The sequence below is a fragment of the Sminthopsis crassicaudata genome, chromosome 2 (genome assembly GCF_048593235.1).
Source record: "Sminthopsis crassicaudata isolate SCR6 chromosome 2, ASM4859323v1, whole genome shotgun sequence".
Lineage (NCBI taxonomy): Eukaryota > Metazoa > Chordata > Mammalia > Dasyuromorphia > Dasyuridae > Sminthopsis > Sminthopsis crassicaudata.
In genome coordinates, this window is record NC_133618.1 from 560,758,887 (window position 1) to 560,785,776 (window position 26,890).

Below are 26,890 nucleotides of genomic sequence, written 5' to 3' on the forward strand. Positions count from 1 at the left end.
TAAAATGGAAATCAATTATATTGAAATGCAATTGTGAAAATTGTAAAATAGAAAATGTAAAACTAAAAATGTAAATAGATTTCCAGACCCTCATGGACCCCAGTTTAAGAACCCCATTTATTCTTTAGATATGTAGGTATTTGGATTCTTAGGGCCCCAACCAAGTTAAATGCCTGAAGACTGACTTTCTGCTCATTGTCTTATTGTATCAGATAACAGAATTTGAGAGCTGTGCCATTCTAATCTAAACATCTCATTTTACAGGCAAGCAAGTTTAAGCAGAGAAAATGATGGGATTTGGCCATGGTCACATAGGCAGTAAATAACAAAGTCAGGATTTGAATCTGTGTCTTCTGACTCCAAATCCCATGAGCTTTATAATGCCTTGTTATTACCCAGACTTCTCTTTCCTAGTGCATGATGCTTTTCATTATACTATTTGGTCTCAAATATTTCCTTTCTGTCTATACTTGTAGAAGGAAAAGAATAGGAAAATATGGAAAATACCTTATATAGACCTAATCAGTTTCAGAATATAGATGTGATTCAAAAGTGGGATGTTTATTATTGTTCTTATTTTATAGTGTAGCTGTGTAAATTTATATGTATGCGTGTTCCTTACTTATTTAGAAAGGAAGAGTGGAAATTCTTTCATTCCTATGATTTAGAAGCATTCTCCCTTTACTTAGAAATGACTTTGTAACCAAGTAATTAAACATATAACTATATATGAAATCTTTTAATTGTATATTCAAACATTTAAGCAAAAAGTATGATGATAATATTAAGGTAAGAAAGCTCTAGATTTATGGAGGTTCCTTATTTTAATCTTAGTTTTACTCAAGATTTGATTAGTAACCCTAAGGTATATTATTTAATTTGATTAATAAGGATAATATAAATCCAATCATCTACCTATGCTTGTTTAAAAAACAAAAAAAAAAAAACAACAACAAAACATATAAATAAAAATTTAACTGTAATTTTAGTTATTTTTAGTCATGCTGGTCATAGGTGATGTTAAAGTAATATGACTCATTTTTTATTGACATACTGAAACTCACATGTAATCGAATTCCCATTAGAGTAGTTCCCTTCATTGACTATTCATTTATTCCAAATATGCTGCCATTCCTTAACACTGATCATCATTTATTAAGTGCCTACTATGTGCCAGGCACTATGCTAAATATAAGGGAGACAGACAAAAATAGGCAAAAAACAGTCATTTTCAAGGAGCTCACATTTAATGGTACAAAGACAACAAACAAACAACCACATACAAACAAAATATAAAGTAATCTCAGAGTGAAGTGAATTAACATTAAGGTTAGATTTTGATTGGGATTTGAAGAAAGCTAGAGGAGTCAAAAGGCTTAAAAAGGGAGAGAGTTCAAGATAAGAAGGACAGCCAATGGAAATTCGCATAGGAGATGGCTTCACATTTAAGAAACAGCAAGGAGGCCATTGTCACTGGATCACAGAGAAATGTATAAGATGACTAAAAGGTAGAAAAAAGGTTAAAATATTAATAGCTTGCAAAACTAAACTAGATTTTATATGTGATCCTAAACTTCCAGTATTATATTTCATCCAATAGTTCCTAAAATGTAACTTGCTTTTTAGGGACAGTTGTGTGGTCAGTGAATAGAGCCCTGTCTTTAGAGGCAGGAAGACCCGAGTTCAAACTAACCCTAGGTCTTTATTAGCTATATGACCCTGGGTAGGTCACTTAATCCCATTTACCTCCTCCCAAAATGTAATTTGATTTTTAAAGAGTTGCCTGGGGTTACTGAGAGATGAAAGGTCTTGTCTAGTATCCCATAGCTGTAAATATCAGAGGCAGAACTTCAATTTAAATCTTCTGAAACCAATGGTGATTATTTTATTTACTATATGCCTACTACCTCTTATAATGAAGACATAAAGATAATAATGTTATATATTAAATATACTTATATATAATATAAAAATAATAATAAGAGATACCTGGTAAAGCAGGTATAGTAAATAGTAATGATTCTTATTAGCTGAGTGACCCTGAGTCTCGGTTTTTCTAAGCCAGACAAGCTCTCTTATCTTGTTCCAATTTATGGAAACTTAAATTTCCCCTTGAATAATAAGTTTTAAAGATTTGTACAATTTAGGAAAGTTAAAAGCTTTTATTTCAAGTTGAAATTTGAGTCTTTTTAGAAGTGTATTGTCATAATAAATTTCTTACCATAAATTTAATATTTAAATTGAAACTTAGCTGATTAAACTGTCCCCACTCCTCATATCTGTAAGACTTCTCTCCTTTGTGGATTCTCTAAAATAGAATTTCTTAATTTGGAGTTAGTGAATTTAAAAAAAAAAAACCCTGATATCTATATTTCAACACAATTAATGTCATTTGTAATTTTATATATCTTTTGCATTTAAAGTATTATTCTAAAAAGAGATTCTAGGCTTTCTTAGACTATTATTGGGGGAATATGAGATAAAAAGGTTTAGAACCTCTGTTCTAAAGATTGTAATCTCAATCCAATGCCACATCCTGTCTTCTCACAATTTTCAAAATAGAGATTATACATGTATTATTTAATTCACTGGACTATTGGGAGAAAACTTTTTATAAACTTAAAACTTCATATAAATGTGAGTAATTTTTCACGGTGGGTGATGTTATTTATTTTTAATTGCAAATGCTATATGAATAAGGATTTTTTTTTTTTTGCTGGATTTTACTTGAAAGATTGAGGACATGAGTAGTTACTGTCACATTTAGAAAATATGGAGCTTTTAGATTTTCAAATAAATATTAATGTTTGCTTTTAGTGTCTTTAGTAATAAATCTTTATATTTTTTTCAGTCTGTCATCAAATAACCATTACCTTTGTTCTCCTTTCTCTTTTCCTTTAAAAGCTGATCATTCAAATTGAGTTTTGGTAAACCTACTACTTCTTTCAAATGCAAAGATTATAAAAAACACAATGACTCCTTCCCAGTGACTTGTTTATAAGGGATGCTAAGTGAATTCATCTTCCACTCTCTATTCTAAAAGGCTCATTAGCTAAATCTCTGAATGTTTCTTATCTTTGCCATTTCACTTTCAATTAATCCTTAGATCTTGTATTCATACTTTGCTATGTATTGGTAATTGTTCAAACTTTCTCAGCTGGAAAAAATCCAAGTTTCTTTAAAAAATAAATCTAAGGAAAATAAAAACTGATTTGAAGTTTGGTTATATGCAGAAATCACTTATAATGCAGGTTAAATTATGTCCTGTTGTGCGCTTAGTATTGTAACAACATCTACCTCACTAGAAAACAGTTTACTTACAACATAGTTATTTATCTTTTCTCCCAGACTCCAGTGTTAAAATGAGATCCTACTGTAATTATAGCTATCATACTATAATTGAAGTTTCTAGTACTGGCTCATGTGCACACATGTGTGCACATGTGCATGTATACATTCAAACACATACACAAAGAATACTTATTCCATCGTTGAAAAGCAATCCATAATATGTGATTAATATATGTATTTATTTTCAGTAAGACCTTGCAATTTTTCTCCTTATATAATCATTAAAAAAAAATTCTCATGTAATGAAAACAGATGGACTGCCTGCGTGATACATGGATACCTTTGGAATTCTAAGGGAGAAAAGGAGAGAAGTCTCTTGTTCATGTGGAGAGTGAAAGAAAGAAACATGGCCAAAAATCACTCTGGATAAAAAAGTCTAGAGGGGTTTAATCTGCAATACTCAGGTATACTCAATGCATAAAATCAAAGATCCCTTCGAAGTATGAGAGCCAAGTGACTAAGATTATAGTTTACAATGCATTTTCTGAAAAGGAGGAAAGGAAGGGAAGCCATTATTAAATGAAACATCTGCTCCAAAACCACAGCAACTAGTACAAAAATAAATCTTTCATGCTTGGAGACTATCTCCTGTGTGGAGAATTTCCTCTTTGAGGAAAACTATCATTATATTGGTACTGGTTATTTTTAAAAACTATAGTTCTTTTGATAGTGCAGAAGTATTACTAGAAAAATTTAACTGTGAAATCAGACTAGAACTTATAGTGTGTTAAAATCTTTACTGGAAAATGAATATTATGTCAAAATGTGAATTTCAAGAGCAGATGCTAAAATATTTAAATTGAATCCCAAGTTAGTGCTGCAAAAATACAGATTTATGCACTGTTAAAAGAACCATGTGAATTTCCAAATCAGAGAAACAGAGCTTGAAAGATTGTTAAAAACAACAATTTTGATACTAAATGAACTCCCAGAAAATGCAGCAGTCTTTCAGGCTAAAAGAAAGCAAAAAGAAAAAAAAAATTAGAATGGAAAAATCAAAATGGCTTCAAGTATTTGACCCATATGGAATTATGAAAAACATTTCGGTGGCAAGACAAAAGCTCTCTTGTTCAAGCACTTCCAGGGCTGCACTTTCTCTAAATATATCCTGTGAAGAGTGTTTCATTTCTCCACCCCTTTGCTAAACCAATCACATTTTAACAAACAGTGCTGGCTCCCTTGGGACAAGCAATACAGAGGTAACAATGCCCTAGTTACAAGACTTTAAAACATTTGTTGAGAGCAAATAGCTTCTATTCAGAGCTACAGTGCCTCTTCCACATGTTATTTTGGGAGGAAGAAATAGAGAGCAAACAAAACTGTTAATTTTTTGAAAATGCAAAATCTTTGCATATCTTTAAAAATACTAATTTTTATGTGTAATTTAACCATCTATAAAATAAGAAATAAACATCTAGAACCAAATACCACCTCTTCTGATGTTTTTAATTGTATAAATCCACTTTTTTTTCCCTTTTTTTCCGTTGCACTCGGTTTATAGTCATGACTTCTTGCTCAACTTGCTTCCTGATAGACTTGTTCTTTGTAGGTTGTGACCAAGTGTCAACTCATTTGGTTTACTGCCACTTTAAAACCACCTCCCAATTGGACAAATACAGCATTGTTTTCCTTTTGAGAATTCTGAGGCTGTGCCCTTGATGTTTATAAAAGAGGCAAAATGAATTTTAAAAAACTCTTTTTGGATATATTCAATCTGTCAATCAGGAAAAATGATCAGGAATGCAGAGAAAATGTTGACTCATGTTTTCCTTTACATAAACAGTAGCCTCGTGACTGCTTCACAGCTCTTAAAGAACAAGGAATTTATGCTGCAGAAATGCACATTTAAAGAAGTCTAAACTAGGATTTCATTCTTTAGTGTTTGAAAAGTATCCTATAACTTTAATTTCAAGATTCAGCCTGATTGTTAAGCTTTAGTAACAAGATGAAAAATGGTAATAGGCTCGTGAATTTTGATGGAAAACCTGTGCTAAATTATCTCTCCTTGGCTCCTATCACCACCCTAGCCTCCATTAAAAAAGAAACTTCCTGGCAGTTTAATAATGCCTTTACCTTCCATTATACAAAATAAAAGTTGAGCAGCAATTCCCATTGGGAGTTTATGGTATGTTATACCAAATATAGGGAAAGCACTTTGCGAGGAAGGCATTTTTCTTCCTTTCTAATACCTATCAAGCACATGTGGCAACATGGAAAAGGGAAAGAAACTGATTTCAACTCAAAAGACTAGGACTTCATGACCACTAGCATCTCATTACCTCTCCCTGTGCCTTGGTTTCTTGTTTTGTACAAGGAGAGGCTTGAAATATCTTCCCTAAAACTTTGTATCTAATTGCCTTTTTTTGTCTCAACCCTTTCTCTTCCTCTTGCTTCTACTCATTTATATTTTAAGCCTTGAAAGACAATATTAAGAAGATACAAGCAAGAAGGGAGAGAGAAAGGAAAGAAAAAGAAAGTTCACATTTATATATGTTCTCAGATTTATAATGAATTAATATGTAATTATGTGGCTAGAAAGGTCCAGAACTAGAATTTAAATTCATGTCTTCTGATTCTAAGTCTAAGATTCAGCACTAATTAAAATTAGAGTTAAACTAGAATACAATATTCCTGTCATTCTTGAACCAGACTTAGACTTTGGATATGTTCAATTAATAAACACTTTGGAAAGTGTTTATTCAGATAGTTGACAGTATCTTTCTCCCCATGTTATTCTATTTCCTGGCTCTGTCAAAGACAGCACTATTATCCCAATTACAAATAGGGAAGGAACTCAAAATCTTAAAAAAATGAATGTTGAAATTTTTTTTACATGTAATTGGGAAAACATTATTAAATGGAAAAAATAAAAATATATTGAGAAGAAATGAAACTAAAAAGATTTGGTATGCAATGGCAACTCTTATCTGATCTAAACAAAAATTTGGTGCTAAAAACGGGAAGTGGATAAAAGAACAAACACTGAAACAAAAGTAGCAAGCCTTTTTAAAGAAATTTAATGGATGGACGATTTGCCTTAATCAGGAATACTTAATTTCTTTTCCAAGTGAAAAGATATGGCTTCTTAGGGAATCACTGATTTAAAAGATAAATTAATCTGTAAAATCTTATTAGGGAGAAGGAAGGAAGTCTGTGAACAATACTGGCTCATAAAACATAGAAAAACAATAGAAGAAAAATTTTAAAAAACTTAAAGATCCAACTTATCCAAATCATCTTAAGAGCATTTAAGAATGAAATTAGAAGAGGGCAATGAACATATGAAAAATGGAAAAATAGTAAAAATGTTAAAATTTCTATAACAAACTCTTGTCCATGAATGACAGAATAGCCACTCCACTAGAACTTTAACATCAAATAGAAATGTCATTGAAGAAAATAAAGATAAGAACAATTGTACTATATCAACTGTATAAAGAAAGTCTGCTAGAGGTAACAAAGTTTTCAGAACACTGAAGAAATGATTTTCAGAATTGCTAATAAAAGGAAAAAATATCAAATGCTTAGGGAAAAAAAAAAAGCATGAATCTTATTATGAACGACATTGATCCCAAAATGATGATTGATAGATAATATATCAGTCATTCCTGATACATATGCTTACTTTGCCATTTGTACAAAAATTTTATGCATTAATCTGCACATAAATTGTAGACACCTTTGTGGGAAGGAGAGGAAAGAACAAGCATGTTCTCCCAAATGATATTCTATATTAGTCTATATATTTATTGTTGCATAAATAACTAAAGTATTCAAAGAACACAAACTCCTATTATTTTTATTGTTTGATAGAAAAGCATTTGATTCAGTAGGGAAAAAAAAATTCCACCATAAAGTCTCTCCTTTAACAAAATGTCTACCATAAGTAATGTCAGAATTATGAAAAAGTCCTTGAAAGAGATGTAACAAAAAAAAGTTAATTTTTTTTTCTTGTGAATCAGTGTTTATTTTTTTTTATTATATATATATATATATATATATATATATATATATATATATATATATATATATATATTTTATAATATTATCCCTTGTATTCATTTTTCCAAATTACCCCCCCTCCCTCTATTCCCTCCCCCTGACGACAGGCAATACCATACATTTTACATGTGTTACAATATAGTCTAGGTACAATACATGTGTGCGAATATCATTTTCTTGTTGCACAATAAACATTAGAAAAAAAGTTAATTTTATTCAAACTTCTGATATTTAATAATACAGACACAAAATAAAAAGTTATATGCTCACCAAAGGCATTTGCCATTATCATGAAAGATGTGTAACGCTGAATCCAAATGGAAGAGTCTTTCTGCACAGATGATGAGATTCCCACATGCTTTTATTTGTGGATGCCATTGCGCTGATGGTGTCAAACTTCAAAATATTGAAAACCTCTGAAATGAGATCTTAAATCACACAAAATAGCTTGGCTTAAATTCTCCATAGAGGAAAATCCAAGTGTGACAAGAATGTCTATTGTTCAAACTATGCTACACAATTAAATGGACAATCATAGAGTCAGGTCACCACTACATAAGATCTTGGATAGACAATGTCTGCGTTTTGATGATGAGGTAGGCCCAGAATGGGATGAGATTGAGCTTATAGAGAGGGAAGAGAAAAGCATACAAACTAAAGATTTAGAATACAGGAGGATGGGAGACCAATCAGGCAGCGATTATAATTCATCTGAATAAGGGGGATGGATATGTGAGTGTGAGGGCAGAGATGTGCATAGACTGGACAAGACTTGGCAATTGATGAGAAATGAAGGATGTGATAGACTGAAGAGTCAAGGATAGCTTCAAGGTTGAATCTGGAAGAATAGGAGTATACTTGATAGAAATAAGAATGCAAACTATGCATAAGGGATGGAACAAAGATAATGATTCAGCATGAGAAAAAAGCAGCCAGACAGGTAGAAGGAGACCAAGGAGAGAGTATTAACATAAAATCTCAGGGAGGAGAGAATGTCTAGGAGAAAGGGTTACTCAGAGGTATGAAAAGTCACAGAGAGGTCATGAAGAATAAGTACTGGGGGGAAAAGGCCTTTGGAACTAAAGGTTAAGAAATCATCAGAGAAATCAGTTTCTGGAGTCCCAGGCTCTGTTGCAAGATGCTAAGTTATGAAGGAGGGATAAGGCAACATATGCAAATAGCTTTATTTAGGAGTTTGTAAAAAGGATATATAAGAATTAGGCAAAAGAGGTTATGGATTGAGAGAAGAATATTAAAGTTTTGGAACCATAAAGGTAAAGTAGTTATGGGAAGGGGTGTACTGGTAAAAGTTTAACAACTTTATGCAAATAATGTAGCAGAATTTAACTCTGCAAGTTATGCACTACAATATTTTTTTTCTTTTTTTATGTATTCATTTATTTACATATTTATTTTTGTTATACATGTACATTCATATTTTTTTATTAAAGCAAAAAACATGTGCATGGGTAATTTTTAACATTCACCCTTGCAAAACCTTGCGTTCCAAATTTTTTCCCTCTCTTCTCCCTACCCTAGATGGCAAGTAATCCAATATATGTTAAAAATGTGCAATTCTTCTATACATATTTCCACAATTATCATGTTGCACAAGAAAAATCGGATCCAAAAGAAAAAAAAAATGAGAAGAAAACAAAATACAAGCAAACAACAAGAAAAAAGTGAAAATGCTACTGCAAAATAATGTGTCATCTACACTCAGTCCCCACAATTCTCTCTCTGGGTGCAGATAGCTCTCTTCACAAGACCATTGGAACTGACCTGAATAACTTTGCTGTTGAAAAGAGCCAAGTCCATCACAGTTGGTCATCATGTAATCTTGTTGTTACTATGTACAATGTTCTTTTGGTTCTACTCACTTAGCCTCAGTTCACATAAATCTCTCCAAGCCTTTCTGAAATCATCCTGGTTGTTTCTTATAGAATAATAATATTCCATAACATTCATATACTATAACTTATTCAGCCATTCTCCAACTGATGGGCATCCACTCAATTTCTACTTCCTTGCCACTACAAAAAGAGTTGACAGAAACAATTTTGCACAATTTACCACTTTTTTATGATATCTTTGAGATACAGGCCTAGTAGAGATACTGCTGGTTCAAAGGATATACACAGTTTGATAGCTTTTTGGGCATAGTTCCAAATTTCTCTCCAGAATGGTTAAATCAGTTCACAATTCCACCAATAATAATGTATTGCTGCAGTAAAATGTTTGTGGCAACCTTTTCATAGTGGCTAGAAACTAGAAATTGAAGGGGTGCCCACCAATTGGAGAATGGCTGAATAAATTGTGGTATATGAATGTTATGGAATATTATTGTTCTATAAGAAATGACCAACAGGATGATTTCAGAAAGGCCTGGAGAGACTTAACCATGAACTGATGCTGAGTGAAATGAGACAGAACCAGGAGATCATTATACACTTCAACAACAATATTACATGATGATCAATTCTTATGGAAGTGGCTCTCTGCAAGAATGAGAGGATCCAAATCAGTTCCAATTGATCTGTAATAAACAGAATCAGCTACACTCAGAGAAAGAACACTGGGAAATGAGTATGGACCACAACATACCATTTCCACTCTTTCTTGTTATTGTTTGCTTGCATTTTTGTTTTTTCTTCTCAGGTTATTTTTACCTTCTTTCTAGATCCAATCTTTCTTATGCAACAAGATAATGGTATAAATATGTATACAAATATTGTATTTAACATATACTTTAACGTATTTAGCATATATGAGCTATCTGCCATCTAGGGGAGGGGGTGGAGGGAAGGAGGGGAAAAGTTGAAACAGAAGTTTTTGCAAGGATCAGTGTTGAAAAATTAGCCATGCATATGTTTTGTATATAAAAAACTATAATAAAAAATAATGTATTGCACTACAATATTTTAAGCATAATCTGCATTACTCACATTTTCTCCATCAGTTTATTAAGTCTGTAAATCAACAATAAACCAGGTCGTTATCTGAGCATTTTTTTATTTCCAAGGTGTAAATACTTAACACTCCTGAGCTATTGGCTCCATTTCCCCCCAAGTTATAAGTGATCAAAATGTTGAGTTAAAGTATAAATCATGGATTTCAATATATATTTTGAAGCCTCCAAATTTAGGAAATGAAATGGAGATGAAAACTGAACTAGATTTATCAACATTGTGATTAAGATGATATAGACAATGAACTGAACCTTGGTTGGTGAGTGATATCAAGAAAAAGAGGGTCTGAAAGTGCAAAGAGAAACAAAAAGGTAAGTTTTTTTCTAGATCCATGAATTCCATAGTACATGAGCAAAGAGGCATCCAGGATAGTAAGGAATGCAATTATCTTGATGGGCTTGGGAGGAGGTAGAGAAAGGTTTTCAGGAATCCACGAGATTTGAATGTGAAATGAAAAGATCTAATACAAAGGGAATTTGTTACCTGTATAATGTTTCTTTAAGAAACAATGGAGGGGGAGCAGCTGGGTGGTCCAGTGGATAGAGCACCAGCCTTGAAGTCTGGAGGACCTGAATTCAAATGTGATCTTAGACACTTAATACTTCCTGGCTGTGTAACAATGGAGGGCAGGACTAGATAAAAGATTTAGGTAAATAGAGATTAAAGAGTAGAGACTGGTGGCCAAAGAGGATGGTAGTCTACATAACTTTCATCTGTGAATTATAGGGTTTGCTACCTGTTCCAAATAAATAATGGTACCTCTAATTTAGCTCGTAGCCTGGATATTTCAAAGAATAGATCTGTAATCTTAGGTGAATGAGTTGAGATCTCTCTAAAACTCAGTTTCTTCACCTGTCAAAATAAGAGGGCTGTATGTGGATAATAGTTATTAATTGCAAATGGAATCAGATCCTTGCATATTGTGTATTTGATTTAGAAAACTACAAATTAACATTATCTCTGTGTATTTTTATTTATTTTGCTAAACAATTTCCCAATTACATTTTGATCTGGTTTTGGACACACTTGGTAGTTTTGGGGCAGAACTGACCATGAGTTTGAAACCCCTACCAATAAATAGAAGACCTCTAATTGCTTATTGCTCTAAATCCTATTACTAATTCAGGAATGAAAAAATCATTTATGTTCCTTTAAGACCATTAGGACTCTAATTGGAGCTGATTAAAGTTGGTTTATTCCTTCCAAGCAAAAATTAAGGTAGACTAGTTATTTTGTTTGTAGTTATTATCAAATGTGGGATAACAACTTTTGCATAGCAAATTTCTATTTTTCAAAATGGTTCATAGTTCAGATGTTTGGAAAGGCCCTAGTTTAATAAGATTATCAGATGAAATGTGTGCAATCATCATAAGCAGATAATTGCCTATATTCAAGTGTTAAAGATATTTTATTTTTGCTCACTTCCTTATGAAATTATATGGTATTTATTTATCTGATTATAAGTTGTATAACCAAAGAAAAATTTAATTTCCAGTAATGAAAGAAGGAAGCTTTTAAATTTTATCTTGTATGTCCAGTGCCTACATAACCTTATACATAGTAGGTATTTAATAAATGTTTCTTGTTGAATTGAAAAAGAAATATGCACAACTTTCTTCTGATATTAAAGGATTCATTGGGCCATTGTCCTTTTTGTGTATGTATGTTTGTTGTTTTTTTAAAAAAACAAAAAGATTTAGATTTTGGCAAGTAATATTTCCTTAAGCAAATATTTCTAAATTTTCTAAAAATCATAGTAATTGCCACTTTAAAATTTAAGAAACCCTTTAAAAGTATGATCTCATTTGAATATCAATAACTTTGAAGTTATTATTTCCCTTTTACATATTAAAATGGGGCATAGAGAAAGTATCTTTCTTGTGATAATAGGATAAGATTCTCAATCTAGATAAAAGTTTAGCAATGAAAGATAGCTTAGAGATCATATAGTCCAACCTCTTCATTTTACAAATAAGGAAAATGAGACCTAGAGAAGTGAAATACTTGACAAAAGTCATGTTTCTAGGATGTAGCAGAGGTGCAAATATATAGAGATCTGAGTCACATTTATTCGAATACATAGTCATTACCCAATCGATAAAAGATCAAAGAATATGTATGGGAAGTTTTCAGATAAGGAAATTGGAGTTCTCTATAATCATATGAAAAATTATCAAAATTACTATTAAGTTAAAAAATGCAAATTAAAACAACTCTGAGATACCAGACCTATCACATTGGCTAATATGACTAAAAAAAAATAATGATAAATGTTGGAGAGAATGTAGGAAAACTGGGACACTAATGCATTGCTGGTGGAATTGTAAACTGATCCAACCTGGAGAGCAATTTGGAATTGAGCCCAAAGGACTACAAAACTATGCATACAATCCAGCAAAACTACTATTAGGACTATATTCCAAAGGGATTAAAAAAATAAAAAGGAAAGAGACCTATGTATACAAAAATATTTATAGCAGTTCTTTTTGTGTTGGCAAAGAATTTGAAATCGAGGGGATTCCCTATCATCTGGGGAATGGCTGAACAAGTTGTGGTATGTTTGCAATGAAAATTTAATGTGCTATAAGAAAGGACAAGCAGGATGATTTCAGAAAAATCTGAAAAGTCTTACATGAATAGATACAAAATGAAGTGAGCAGAACCAGAACATTGTATATTATAAAACAGCAATAGTGTATGATAAAGAACTGTGATTGATTAAGCTCAGCAATACAAGACAGTTTCAAAGGATTAATGGCAAAAAAATGCTATTTTCCTCCAAAGAACTGATGGACTCTAAATACAAACTTAAATATACTACTTTTCATTTTCTTTCTTTCTTTGAGTTATCTTTACAGAAAATGACTAATATGGAAATGTTTTACATGATTGTATATATATATAACCTATATCAGATAGAACCTATATTAGTTAGAATTTGGAACTTTAAAAAACAACAACTCCCAAGTGTTAGAAATTGTTTTTATGGGTAATTGAAAGAAATATCAAATAGTATTTAAAAAGGAAAAGAGAAAGAATCAGAAGTGTGGTTTGAATTGCCTCTAAATCCTATTGTTTTCCAGAAGTGAAATTTGAATCCAAGCCTATTTCCAACTCTGATGCTCCATTGCTTCTCTAAATTCAAGTGAAGAAGAGAATAACTGATTTAGAATTTTACTTTCATTTTCTTTTATTCTACCTTCAACAGAATAATAAATGAGTGTCTGAGGCAAAGTATAATGAAATAATATTCAGTTATTTTACTAACTTTTTACAGAGCCATCATTAGCAGTTTGCCAAACAAGAGAATTTTGATATTTTAGTTACTCTGCTGCAACCATATGTTCTTATTTCTAGTTTTTAGGAAAAAAAGTGAAGACAGTAATTAGACATCCCAGTCACATAGGTATTGATGGAAATTGCTGAGAAAGAATTTCTTTTGAATAGTTGAAATACAAACGTTTGCAAAGGATTTCTCTACTTTGAGAATGTTTTTATATCCCTTATATTTAACTGTAGCATTAGTACTGGCCTGGAGGACAGGCTTGTTATCTGATGGCTATTGTATGGCTTACCTAAATTTAGACAGGCTCATCACAGATTAGTGGATTTTTTAAAAAAATCACAACAGGTTTTAAAGGGCAACTACCAAGGTATAGAGAGATTGATCTTGCCTATTAGGTGGAAAAAGTAATCACACCAATGAAATCAATCTCCCTGAGCTGCTGAATAAGTATTAATGATATCAAGTTTTTGTGGGATCATCAAGAATATCTTTCTCAAGTGTTCCAAATCACTACTGATCAGAGAAATGCAAATTAAGACAACTCTGAAATACCACTACACACCTGTCAGATTGGCTAAGATGACAGGAACAAATAATGATGAATGTTGGAGGGGATATGGGAAAACTGGGACACTAATACATTGTTGGTGGAGTTGTGAAAGAATCCAGCCATTCTGGAGAGCAATTTGGAACTATGCCCCAAAAGTTATCAAACTATGCATACCCTTTGACTCAGCATTGCTGTTATTGGGCTTATATCCCAAAGAAATACTAAAGAGCGGAAAGGGACCTGTATGTGCCAAAATGTTTGTGGCAGCCCTTTTTGTAGTAGCTAGAAATTGGAAGATGAATGGATGTCCATCAATTGGAGAATGGTTGGGTAAATTATGGTATATGAAGGTTATGGAATATTATTGCTCTGTAAGAAATGACTAGCAGAAGGAATACAGAGAGGCTTCGAGAGACTTACATTAACTGATGCTGAGTGAAATGAATAGAACCAGAAGATCTCTGTACACTTCAGTGTTGTATGTATTCTGATGGAAGTGGAAATCTTCAACATAAAGAAGATCCAACTCACTTCCAGTTGATCAATAATGGACAGAAATAACTAAACCCAGAGAAGGAACACTGGGAAGTGAATGTAAATTGTTAGCACTACTGTCTATCTACCCAGGTTACCTATACCTTCGGAATCTAATACTTAATGTGCAACAAGAAAATGGTATTTACACACATATATTGTATCTAGGTTATATTGTAACATATGTAAAATGTATGGGATTGCCTGTCATCAAGGGGAGGGAGTAGAGGGAGGAGGGGATAATTTGGAAAAATGAATACAGGAGATAATATTATAAAAAAAAATTACTCATGCATATATACTGTGGGAAAAAATTGTAAAAAAAAAAAAAAAAAAAAGAGACAGGCTAAAAGAAAGAAAGAAGTCTTGCTTTTAAGGCAATTAAATAAAGAAATACTGTAGTGGGACTCCTGATCATAATAAATAAGAGATAGAGAGAGAAAAAAAAAAAAAAAAGAATATCTTTCTCTCTCCCTCTTTAAAAAAAAAAAAAAAAAAAGATTATCTTTTGAAATGATTTTTGCTTAGAACCCAGATTTCCATGCCGAATGTAAATGTTAAAGATTATTAGAAGACATTAGGATAAGGAGTAAGTTAAATTATCCTGATTCCTTTAGAAAAAAAAATAGACACCCTATATTTTGTATGTGGGTATGTGTGCAAAATAAAGGGGCTAAATAACTATTGAAATTCACTGTACTTTAAAATTCTATTCTACAACTCATATTTGATGTTAAATTTGCTTTCTTCCAGATATATGCTAAAAGAATGCAAATCCCATCTTGATAATAAAAATGCTTCCTAGAAACTTGGAATACAGCTTATTTACATAGGAAGAAGGGAAGGAAGCATGGAGTAATGAAAAGAGAACTCAATATGGAGTCAGATGACTGTCATTTTGACAAGTTAGCTCATTTCTCCAAACATTAATTACCTCTTTACATAATAGGAGATTGAACCTGGTGATATGTAAAATAACTTTTGGTTTCTTAATTCTATGGTCCCAAGGGGCTAAAAGGCACTAGTATCATATGCAGTTTTATGATATCTAGATTATTAAAAAAGAGCTCTATCCTGACCTCCTTATCCCCTTTTCTTTAAGATATTCTTTCTCCCTGACACCAACAAAATTGATAACCTATCATCTATAGTTTAGAAATTGACCTTAATCAGAGTCATATTTCTAGATGGCAAATTTTAGGCTCAAAGTAATCATTTAATGCAGCCTGGCAAATTCTTTTAGCATCTGAAAAAAATTAGAGTTAATATAAAAATAATCAGGAAGTAAGAATTTGAGTTAAAATTGAAACTATAACTTAAAGAGTACTAGCATTACAGTTAGAATAATAGAATTTTAAAGCAGAAATGACTTTAGAGAATGTCTACTTTAGCCACTCCATATTTATTCCAACTTCTATTTGCATAAAATGAACTTGGAGAATTATAAAGTTAAGTGACTTCTCTAAGTTATACTTAGTAAAAGAGCTCAGGTATGTTCACATAACTCCTGGGGCCTCAGATTCCTTATCTGAAAAATAAAACATTCTTTTAGTCCACTTTGCTTTTTTAGGCTCATGACAGTTTAATCACTTACCTGAAGCACTAATGCTGGCCTGGGGGACAGGTTGTATGTCTGTCCTTGGTAAATTTGCAAAAGCAAAATGAAAACTTTGAATGCAAAAATATATTGTCATGAATGAAGCAGTACAATGCAGTGGAGAGTTCTGGACATGGGTATCAGACATGAATTTGAATCCCAGTTTTGACACTAGACTATCACCCTAGCAAATAACTGAAATTCTCTCTCACTTTTCTCCTCTATGAAGTGGGAATGATAACATATTACTATCCACCTCATAAAGTTATTATTAAGTAAAAAGTTTATAAATCTAAACACACTATATCTAAGTTGTTATTATTGTTATCATCATTATTATATTCAAGATAATTTATAGTGTTGATATGGTGGTAATGCTACATGTTTCAATATCTAGTAACTAGTAACTAAGTCTAGAAACTTAACAGACCTGATTGTTAATGAACAGTGATAAACACAAACCATTTAAATGATAAGATATTCATTCCATCTAATATCAAAGTCAACGAGAAAATATAAAGCACAAATATAAATCATAGAAATAGCAAGTAACTTAAACAATTTTCTACCTTCTAATTTTCTAGATTAGGAAACTGAGATTTTAAAAAGGGTATTCACTTTCTAAAGGTAATAAAAATGATAAATAGCAGAACTAGTATTCCATTCCAAATCCTGGGGTACCAAAACTGGATTTCCACTTGTGTATGCTGTCACTCTGAATCCCATTTTCTAATTCCAAAGCTAGTCTTTTCTATTATACCTTACAGAAGGACAAATGAAGTGGCAGAAATGGGACTATCAAGTGCCTAGTTTATGCACAAAAAACTACTATTATGATAAGAAAAAAAATAGTTTTTTCTTCTATTCAGAAGAGTTCTATTTGTATGGGTACAACCTTATGTGACTTCACAAAACCATTTTAAATAGAGGTGAAATTCCTATAAACAAACAAATATCCAGAAATAAAGGGGAGATATTGGATTAAGTAGCATGGGAGAAGGAGCAATTTCTTCCCTCCTCCTAGTTTCCCTATCTGGGGTCCAAGACTTTCATCCTTGCCTAAGACCAGCCCTAATTATATAACTCAGCCCTTGAAAAAGAAAAAAAAAAAATTCCCACATTTTTCAGAGCTGAAGAAAGATACCTTAGCAAGGAGTGGAAAACATTATTTGCTATGACCTCACTCTTTTAGCAGATAAAGTAAATATAAAGAGGAAAGGGAAGTACTTTGTAATTAGTGTTGGTAGAATAATCTTTTAGTAAATAAATGTTCATAGTCTAATTTAGAGGCAAGAGACTCCTCTCTCACAGAACTAGTTTGACAGGTGAAGCCAGAATATTTTGTTAAAAGACACTGTGAAAAAAAAGACTCTGTGGCTATATCTGCAGTTTCTGAGACTGGAGATTGTGGAAACTGATATCTATTTAAACGGAAAGGAAAACAGAATATTTTACAAGCCCTAAGGCGTTCCTCTGATTTTCTTTGACCAACTAGACAATATAACTATAAGGATTTTTTTTTTAATTCCAGAAGAGTAAATAAATATTGAAGTTGAATATACTTTAAAATCCTACTCTACACTTCTTGCTTTATGTTAAGCTTAATGGGGTGCAATTTGCTTTGTTCCTGCTGTATGAAAACAGAATTCAAATCCCATCTTGGAAACAAAGGTGCTTCCCTGGAGCTTGGCTGACAGCCTGCATACCAAGAGTGGTAACTAGGAAACCGGGGAAAGATCAGAGCCTCACCCATGATGCATCAGCCTTACAACAATTCTTGCCACGTAGGCAGGAGTGTGCAGGGTAATGGAAAATTACTGCGGGGTTTTTCTTAAAGGGACAAAGTACCTTCTTTACTAGAAGCTTCTGAGTGATTCCAGTTTCTATTCAAATCTGGAAGGTCTTCTTTATTTCCCTAGAGAAAGTCAAATTCAGTCTTCAATCAATTTCCAAATCATTATAAATCTATGAAATAGCCAAATAGTGTTCAAATGGATTTACAATAATCTTCCTTACATAAACTAAAAATGCTAAAATATTGGCTCTGATAGAAAAAAATGGGAACTACTGAATCTGTGAGGGGGACAAGTAAACAATTTCATGTATAATGTCATATTTACTGTCTTGCAACAGTTAGCATAAATGCTTAAATTATAATGACACATTTCTGACATCTACAGATGCTGTTTAATAAAAATGCTAAAAAGAAGCCTGCCAAAGTACAGAGGATTAATTGTTGCTATAAAAACTGATTTATCTATCGTCAGTGTAGATCTAGAAATAGGTAAGAATCAGAAAGAATTTAGTTTTACCTCCTAAATATTTTCAATTATCTCCTATTTACAGACAAAGATGTATATATGTTCTACTGATTTCTGTAAAATGAAAACTGGCACTAAAATATACTATATTGTATATATGATATGTATATATATATATATACACACATATATATATATATATATATATATATATATATATATATATATGTGTATATATATATATATATACACACACACACACACACACACTATAAAATATACTACAGGTCTATACTCTCAATTTCCCTTTTACCAAGCAATACTTACTATAAACCACACTTGAAGCAATTAAATTAAGAGAAATACTGGTTTTGTAAGCAGAAACCTCTTCACTTATTTTGCTTCTGAATCAGTTTGTTCTGTCTTGTGCTCCTTTGAACAACATTAAAGAAAATAGAGTTCTTTATCTCTTAATGTTCGGGCTTGGGAGTCTGGGAGGTTGTAACACACGCATACCCTCCCCCTCCCTTTTTTTCTATTATAAAGGTCTTTTAAAAAGGGAAATATCCATTTACTTCCAGCAGAATTGGAAGTTATATACCTCCAATCCTAGAATAGATTTTCAGATTGTAAATAGATACTATGTTTCTGTTGTAATTTTGGGGCAAATCAATATGCTTCTCTAGAAACTGAGCCCTAAAATCTTCCCATATTGAAACTTTTCGACTTTTTGTTTTGTTTAGCTAAATTATGGCTTGACTTGTCCCTTAGTTTGCTACTCCTATTAAAAAAAAAAATAAGTGAATGACTTGTTTTTACTGCTTTACAAAGTTTTGTGCTTTCCTATTTATTTAGCTGTTCAAGTGTTTGAAAAGGAGGCTAAAAAAATTTGAGTCTAACTAGCTAAATCCGCCTTTTGCCTGTGTTTTGGTGTTAGTCAGAATTGTATTTGAAAAACCTTTTTTCAGTTTAGAGTAGGGACTCTTATCCTTTTTATGTCATGAACATTTTGGGTATTTCAGAATAATGTTCCAAAATGCATTAAAATGAAATCACAAGGATTATAAAGAAGGCAAATTAGATTGAAATACAGTTATCAAAATTTACAAACAACTCCTAAATCTCAGTTTACATATCCCAAGCTAAGAATCCTTGATTTAAGCTATGGGAAGAATAAATAAAAATTGGAGCTCTTAGATTAGAATTGTCCTCCATTTTAATGCTGCAAGGGAACATAATTATTTTTCTGGCAATTCTACCTTCTAAACAAATATATACGGTAACTGCGGTGGCTGTGCACTTGTGAAGTAATCTTGTATCTCTGCTTGGATACTGAAATCTGAAGCTGGCCCTACCAGACTGGATCTAATTTCTAACAATTGTTTTTAAAGTTCTGAGGAGAAATCGTAGCCCATAATAACGCAAAATGGCTGCTGCAGATAGATCTCTAGAAGGATCTGGAAGCATGCTCTTTAGATAGCAGCTGATCACTTGGACAGAATGGCTATTCTTAAATAACACATTATTTTTTAATGATCCAGGGACTTTGGTATCTGGCTCTTGTGGTACCACATTGCTGTACTGTCGGGCAGCTTTTCAGGTTCTTCAAGAAATATAGCAGGACGATGGGTCCTTTGATGGAAATATTCTTCTGATTTTCCAGATAAAATTCTAGTTCTACTGGAGATGCCAAAGAGGCTGACCAATAATCAACACTGGGTCTCATATTTTAAAACAGCAAGTGGGGAAATTGAGGGAGGAAACAAAAGAAAGACTAATTTGTATGGCAATAATAATTTTATTTTCAAGATGTTTTGTTATTTTACAGGTAAAATGGAAAGGTGGTAGTGTATATCCTAAAATTTTCTGTTGAAAATGTTGGGGGGAAAAAAGAAAATGTTGAGGATAGGGAGTAGGTATAAGGGTCTGACCAGTGGATCAGAGGGAGTAAAATGGCTTCAACATAGTTTTGGTGGTTTGGCCTTTGAAAAAAATATGGTACTTCGTGGTAGGAGTATTAGGAGTGGTAGTGGCAGGAGTAAGAGTAGTAGGAGAAGCATCTGCAACAGTAACAGTAGTAATAATCATAACTTTCATATATATCACCTTAAATGTGCCAGGCACTGTACAAAATATTTTACAATTTCCTACGTCAGATTATCTTTGCATCAACCCTGGGAAGTAGATATTATTATTATCCCTATTTTGCAGATGAGAAAAACTGAGGCAAACTGAGGCCAAGTATCTTGTCCAGAATCACACAGTTCGTGTCAGAACTCAGGTTTTCCTGGCTGTAGGTCCAGGATCTAGGCTCCATTGCACCACGTAACTGTCTCTGAGCCATAACTGGCTCTGTTTGATACAAGTCAGTAACACTGAATACGTGAATTCTAAATTATTAGACTTCACCTACTCAGAATAAAGGGCATAAACAAAGCTCGGAAGGTTTTCTTTTAAGTACTAAACAAAGACTGAACTACGATGAGCTGAATAGAGGGTAGTAAGATGCAGTCAAGTCAGAGAAAAGTACCATTCATAAAACTTTAAAATGGTGGTGGGAGGGACTTTAGCAATCATCTACAGTAAATCCCCTCATTTTTCCAAGGAGGAAACAGAAAGAAAAATGAGAATAACAAATTTGAGTTCCAAGGGTGGCTCCAGCATTGTGCAATGTACAAAAAAGGATATATAAGGCTCTTTCTTGGTCCTGCCCTTGAAAAATTTAGAATGTTGGTGGAAAGACAAGATGAATACTGTAAGAGGGTTTTTTTTTTTTTTTTTTTTTTTAATTGTTATTGTTTTTCGATTTTATTCTTAAACTCATTTGAGCCTTTCTTGATCTGGCTCCAGCCTATCTTCTTTCCAGGCTGGACTTTATTCTCCCCTCACATACTCTTATCACTCTAGTTGTAACTAAATTGGTCTCTTTCACTGTTTCCCCATCCATTACATTCTGTCTTCTACTTCCTTCCTTGGCTTTGCCCAAGCTCTCATTTTTGGTTTGCTCTTTCTTTTCACTTTCACTTTTCTTCCTCCCCACACTCCCTACTCCCCATCCAATCTATTGTGGATTAGGCCAATCTTATCTTTGTAACATCTCCATATGTGCTCTTATTCCTCCTTTGACTCCAAAACCTCTCTGCTTTTGACCTCACTCCAGTAATAGCCTGAGGGTTGATCTTCCTGCCTCACCTCTCTCCCCATTACAATCCTTTCCTAAAGTGAAGATCTGACCCTATCACTCGGATTCAGGTAAAATCCAGTATTTCTTCATCCCTTTCTGGATCAAATGTAAACCCCTGTGCTTAGCATTCAATAGGCTTCATAATCTCTCTCCCCTCCCCTGTTCTGGTTTTCTTATACTTTCCTTTGCCCCATGTACTCCCTGATATAGAGACATTTTTCTTCTTACTGTTTTGTGAACAGTATACTGATTCTGAATTTTCACTGATTGTATCCCATGTCTGGAATTCTCTCTCTCCTTATTTTGTTTCCTGTCTTTCTTCTAGTCTTAGCTAAAATTCCATCTTTTGCAAGAAGCCTTTCCTCTTAATTCCTCTCTTAATGCTAATGTTTTCCCTTTGTTGATCATCTCCATTTCTATCTCCTCTCTATATCTTGTCTACTCGTTGTATCTCCAGTAGACTGCGAGTTTTTTTTTTTTTTGTTTGTTTGTTTTTTTTTTTCTTTTTGAAAGGTTCAGTCATTTCAATTGTGTCCAGTCTTTATGATCTAGTTTAGGTTTTTTTTTTTTGGCAGAGATACTGGAGTGGTTTGCCATTTCCTTCTCCAGCTCATTTTATGGATGAAAAAACATGAGTTAAGTGACTTGCTCAGGGTCACACAGCTAAGTCAGAGCTAAGTGACTCAGGAAGATGAATCAGCCTGACTCCAGGACAAGCACCCTATCCACTGTGCTACCTAGTGGTCCTCCCTGAGAGTAGGACTTGCATTTCAATCTTTGTGTTCATAACTTTGGAGACTCATTACCAGACACATAATTGACTTACTTTCAAAGATTGTTTTGGATTCCCCCAATTATTAATATTCATACAATCACTTTGCATTTATTTTTATACAACAATATTTATCTTCCCTGTTCTCTCATAGAATGTAAGATTCTGGAGGATGACAGGTATCTCATTTAAAAAATTTTTCATCTCTATTTCCTAACACATAATAGATAACTTAATAAATATTTGTTGATAGATTCCCCTCCCACTTACTACTTTATTTATTTATATTATTCTTTTTTAATATATATCCATATGACTCATATTGGGAGAGAAAAATCAGAACCAAAGGAAAAAAATCATGAGAAAGAAAAAAAAGGAAAAAAAGGCTGAAAACAACATGCTTTGATTTACATTGTCTCCATAGTTCTCTCTCTGTATGTAGATGGCATTTTCCATCCAAAGTTCATTGGAATTTCCTTGGATCATTGAATTTCTTAGAAGAATTAAGTCTATCATAGATGATCATCACATAATCTTGCTGTTGCGGTGTACAATGTTTTCCTGGTTCTGCTTGCTTCCAGGCTTTTCTGAAATCATCCTGCTCATTATTTCTTATAGAACAATAATATTCCATTACTTTCATATACCATAATTTATTCAGCCAGTCCCCAGTTGATGGGCATCTATTAATTTTCTAATTCTTTGATACCACAAAAAGAGCTTTTTGCACATGAGGGTCCTTTACCGTCCTTTATAATCTCTTTGGGATACAGGTCCAGTAGAGACCCTGCTGGATTATAAATAGTTCCAAATTGCTTTCCAGAATGGTTGGATCAGTTCACAAGCTGAATGACTTTTTCATTGGATTCTCTAGAAGGGAGGGAAAGGTATACCTTTGGAGTATCTGCATAAAACTTAAGCAGGAGAAAGATGACCTCTGTGGCAGAGAGTAGATATCCCTCCTAGATGGAGCCAGTAGGACTTTTTTTTTGACTCCAGTGCAGGCCTCTGGGAGATTCCTATTCTTTTCATGTCTGAACCTGAGAATAGAAATGCAGTATTTATTTTCTTTCTTTCTTTCTTTTCTTTCTTTCTTTCTTTCTTTGTCTTTCTTTCTTTCTTTCTTTCTTTCTTTCTTTCTTTCTTTCTTCTTTCTTTCTTTCTTTCTTTCTTTCTTTCTTTCTTTCTTTCTTTCTTTCTTCCTTCCTTCCTTCCTTCCTTCCTTCCTTCCTTTCTTTCTTTCTTTCTTTCTTTCTTTCTTTCTTTCTTTCTTTCTTTCTTTCTTTCTTTCTTTCTTTCTTTCTTTTTCTTTTTCTTCCTTCCTTCCTTCCTTTCTTCCTTTTTTCTTTCTTTCTTTCTTTTCCTTCCTTCCTTCCTTCCTTTCTTCCTTTCTTTTTTCTTTCTTTCTTTTTCTTCCTTCCTTTCTTCCTTTCTTTCTCTTTCTTTCCTTTCTTTCTCTTTCTCTCCTTTCTTTCTCTTTCTTTCCTTTCTTTTTTCTTTCTCTCTTCTTTCTTTCTTTCTTTCTTTCTTTCTTTCTTTCTTTCTTTCTTTCTTTCTTTCTTTCTTTCTTTCTTTCTTTCTTTCTTTCTTTCTTTCTTTCTTTCTTTCTTTCTTTCTTTCTTTCTTTTTCTTCCTTCCTTCCTTATTTCCTTCCTTCCGTCCCTCCCTCTTTCTTTCCTAATTTCCTTTCTTCCTTCCTTCCTTCCTTCCTTCCTTCCTTCCTTCCTTCCTTCCTTCCTTCCTTCCTTCCTTCCTTCCTTCTTTCCTTCCTTCCTTCCTTCCTTCCTTCCTTCCTTCCTTCCTTCCTTCCTTCCTTCCTTCTGTTCCTCCCTCCCTCCTTCCCTCCTTCCCTCCTTCCTTCCTTCGTTTTTTTTTTTTTTTTTCTGAGGCAATTGGATTAGTGATTTGCCCCAGGGTCACACAGTCAGGAAGCATTAAGTGTCTGAGTTCAAATTTGAACTCAGGTCTCCTCACTTTAGGGCTAGTGCTCTATTCTTACTGTAGGGCTAGTGCTCTATCCATTGTGCCACTTAACTGTCCCCCCAAAGCAGTATTTTCTAAGGAACTTGTTTTAAAATTCTTATACCTCTCCTACTTCCTTAGTGGGAAGCGGATTTTAAAAATCAACTCCTAGGAGAAAAGCTTCTAAGAGTTGGAATTTCCAAAGCTATTCAAAGTCTATTGTCACTTAAAAGGGTTGAAACATAAAATATTCATCCCATTTGCTGCTTTGGATACCAGCTATTTAATCTGGAAGATAAAACAAAAACCTAGAGCTGTTTTCAGAATATCAAAGTGAATCTTTGATAACATGAATTCTAATCTGATACTAGTCCAGGTGAAGCTTCGAAAAATCCATTACAATGCAGGAGATACTGAATTGATATCAGTGTTACATATTTTGGAAATTCTAGAAAAGCTTTACTTTGAGTTTTTGAGTTGACTAAAAGCAGCAGAACAGGATAAGAACGATTTCCTTAAAGAATACAATTCCAGAATGCCAACAGCTGTCCTACAATTCTTAGAGTTCAAATTCATAAACTGACTATCTAGGCTAGTGGTGAGATTCTTTGTAAACAACTAGGACTTCCATTCTTTATTGTTGTTCAGTTGTTGTTTCCCTCCTCTCAGACTCTGAGACCCCATTTGGGGTTTTCTTGATAGAGATACTGAAGTGGTTTGCCATTTCCTTCTCCAACTCATTACACAGACGAAGAAGTTTAGGCAAAAGAAGTGACTTTCCCAGGGTTAAATCAAAATTGAACTCAGAAAGATGAATATTCTTACTTCCAGGTCTAACAGTCCTTCTATTTCTTCCTCACTTAGCTGCCAAGACTTCTTTCTCAAGAAGATAAGTGAGATTGCCTAAAATGTAGTGTCCATGCCAGACCTGGTCTTACCAGATATATGAGGATAGTTAAGAGCTAAAAGTTTTATCTTAAATTCTTTTAGGATGAGAAAATAATTTATATTAATTTTTAAAAATAATAACTTTTTATTTTAAAAATACATGCAAAGATAGTTTTCGTCATTTATTTTGATACGTTTTGCCAAAACTCTTGTCTATTTTCATTTTGAGTATTCAGTAAGGTTTAGATATAATTTGTCATCATTTATAGCAGTAGTGATTTTAAATTAGCTATATAGTTGTTATACAAAGACTTAGGTACTAAAGAGGTACCCATCAGTTAGGAAATAGCTGAACAAAATATGATGTGTGAATTGTGATTTAAAAAACTATTGTGCCAAAAGAAATAATGAAAAGGATTGTAGAAACAGGAGAACTATTTAAACAGTAACAACATTGTAAAGAAAATACATTTCAAAAGACTTATTGATGCCATTGACTAACCATAATTGTAGAGGACCTGTAACAAAACATGTTACTCAGCATCTGACAGAGAGATGGGAGACTGGAGGCCTAGACTGAGATACAGATTTTTGGACATGGCTGATGTGTGAATTTTGTTTTGTTAACTTTTTTATGCTTGTGGTTATAAGGGATGGGTTTTGTTTTTTTGTTTTGTTTTTTGGATATGCAGGGATTTAGGAGGTAGAGATTAGACTAATGATAGAGATGTTAAAAAATATACAAAAAGAGAACAGAAGGTGGTTTAGTAGGAAACAAAGACAAACAGCAGCTTTGAAACTTGAATGTTGAATTTTAAAAATGATAGATTTAGGGCTTCACGTATAGCCTTTTTTCTCTTCTGTATATATGGAAATATTCATTTGTTAATGTTTTTCAAGTTCAGAATAACAAAAAAAGGCATTTGAGTGTGTGTGTGTGTGTGTGTGTGTGTGTAAGTTGTAACAGTAATTTTTGGTCAATTTTGCAATCAACTAAGCACATTGAGGCAATTTTCTGAATAATAGAGAGAGACCCAGGATTGGAATTGTGCCTGTGTTGAAATCTCACCTCTGACATGTGCTAGCAGAGTGACATTGGGTAAGTCACTTAACTTCTCAGTTTCACAGAAAATACTCTAAACTGATAACTGGCAGAACAGTTATATATTTAAATTGGCATTTGGAGTTTCTTTAATGGTAGTTCTCTTCATCAGTGAAGTCAGGTCAGGACCAAAAAAAAAATTACGTTAACTAGTTTTCTGGTTAGTTCTCAGTAGGCCATGGAAGAAACCTTAAAATTGTCTATTTTCTTTCTCTTTACCCTTCTCTTCATACTTTCAGTTCATTTTAGTAAAATTATATCAACATTTTCAACTAATTTTTTTAAGTGTCAAAGATAGTTACCAAAATATTCTCATGCATAAAAAAATGTATTTAAAGTTATTTGTCTGATAGAAGAATTATTTCAACAATTAGATTGTGGAAGCTACAACAGAGTTTGTTAAGTCAGACAATAACATTTCTTAAGCTCCTA

General features: G+C 33.0%; 2 long non-coding RNA genes across 2 annotated transcripts in view; one reads left to right on the forward strand and one right to left on the reverse strand.

Annotated features, from left to right (window-relative positions):
• Window positions 1-3,719: 3,719 nt before the first annotated feature.
• On the reverse strand, window positions 3,720-19,219 carry LOC141558211 (uncharacterized). The gene is made up of 4 exons (XR_012486995.1): window positions 18,878-19,219; window positions 18,138-18,204; window positions 7,624-7,781; window positions 3,720-4,304 (listed from the first exon to the last, which is right to left on the reverse strand). It is a non-coding gene; the product is annotated as an uncharacterized LOC141558211 (long non-coding RNA).
• A 2,115-nt stretch (window positions 19,220-21,334) lies between these two features.
• The window catches only part of LOC141553716 (uncharacterized), a 62,571-nt gene continuing 57,015 nt past the window's right edge, over window positions 21,335-26,890 (forward strand). Inside the window, exon 1 of the long non-coding RNA XR_012485601.1 lies at window positions 21,335-21,802. This is a non-coding gene — a long non-coding RNA (uncharacterized LOC141553716). The remainder of the gene's footprint in view (window positions 21,803-26,890) is intronic.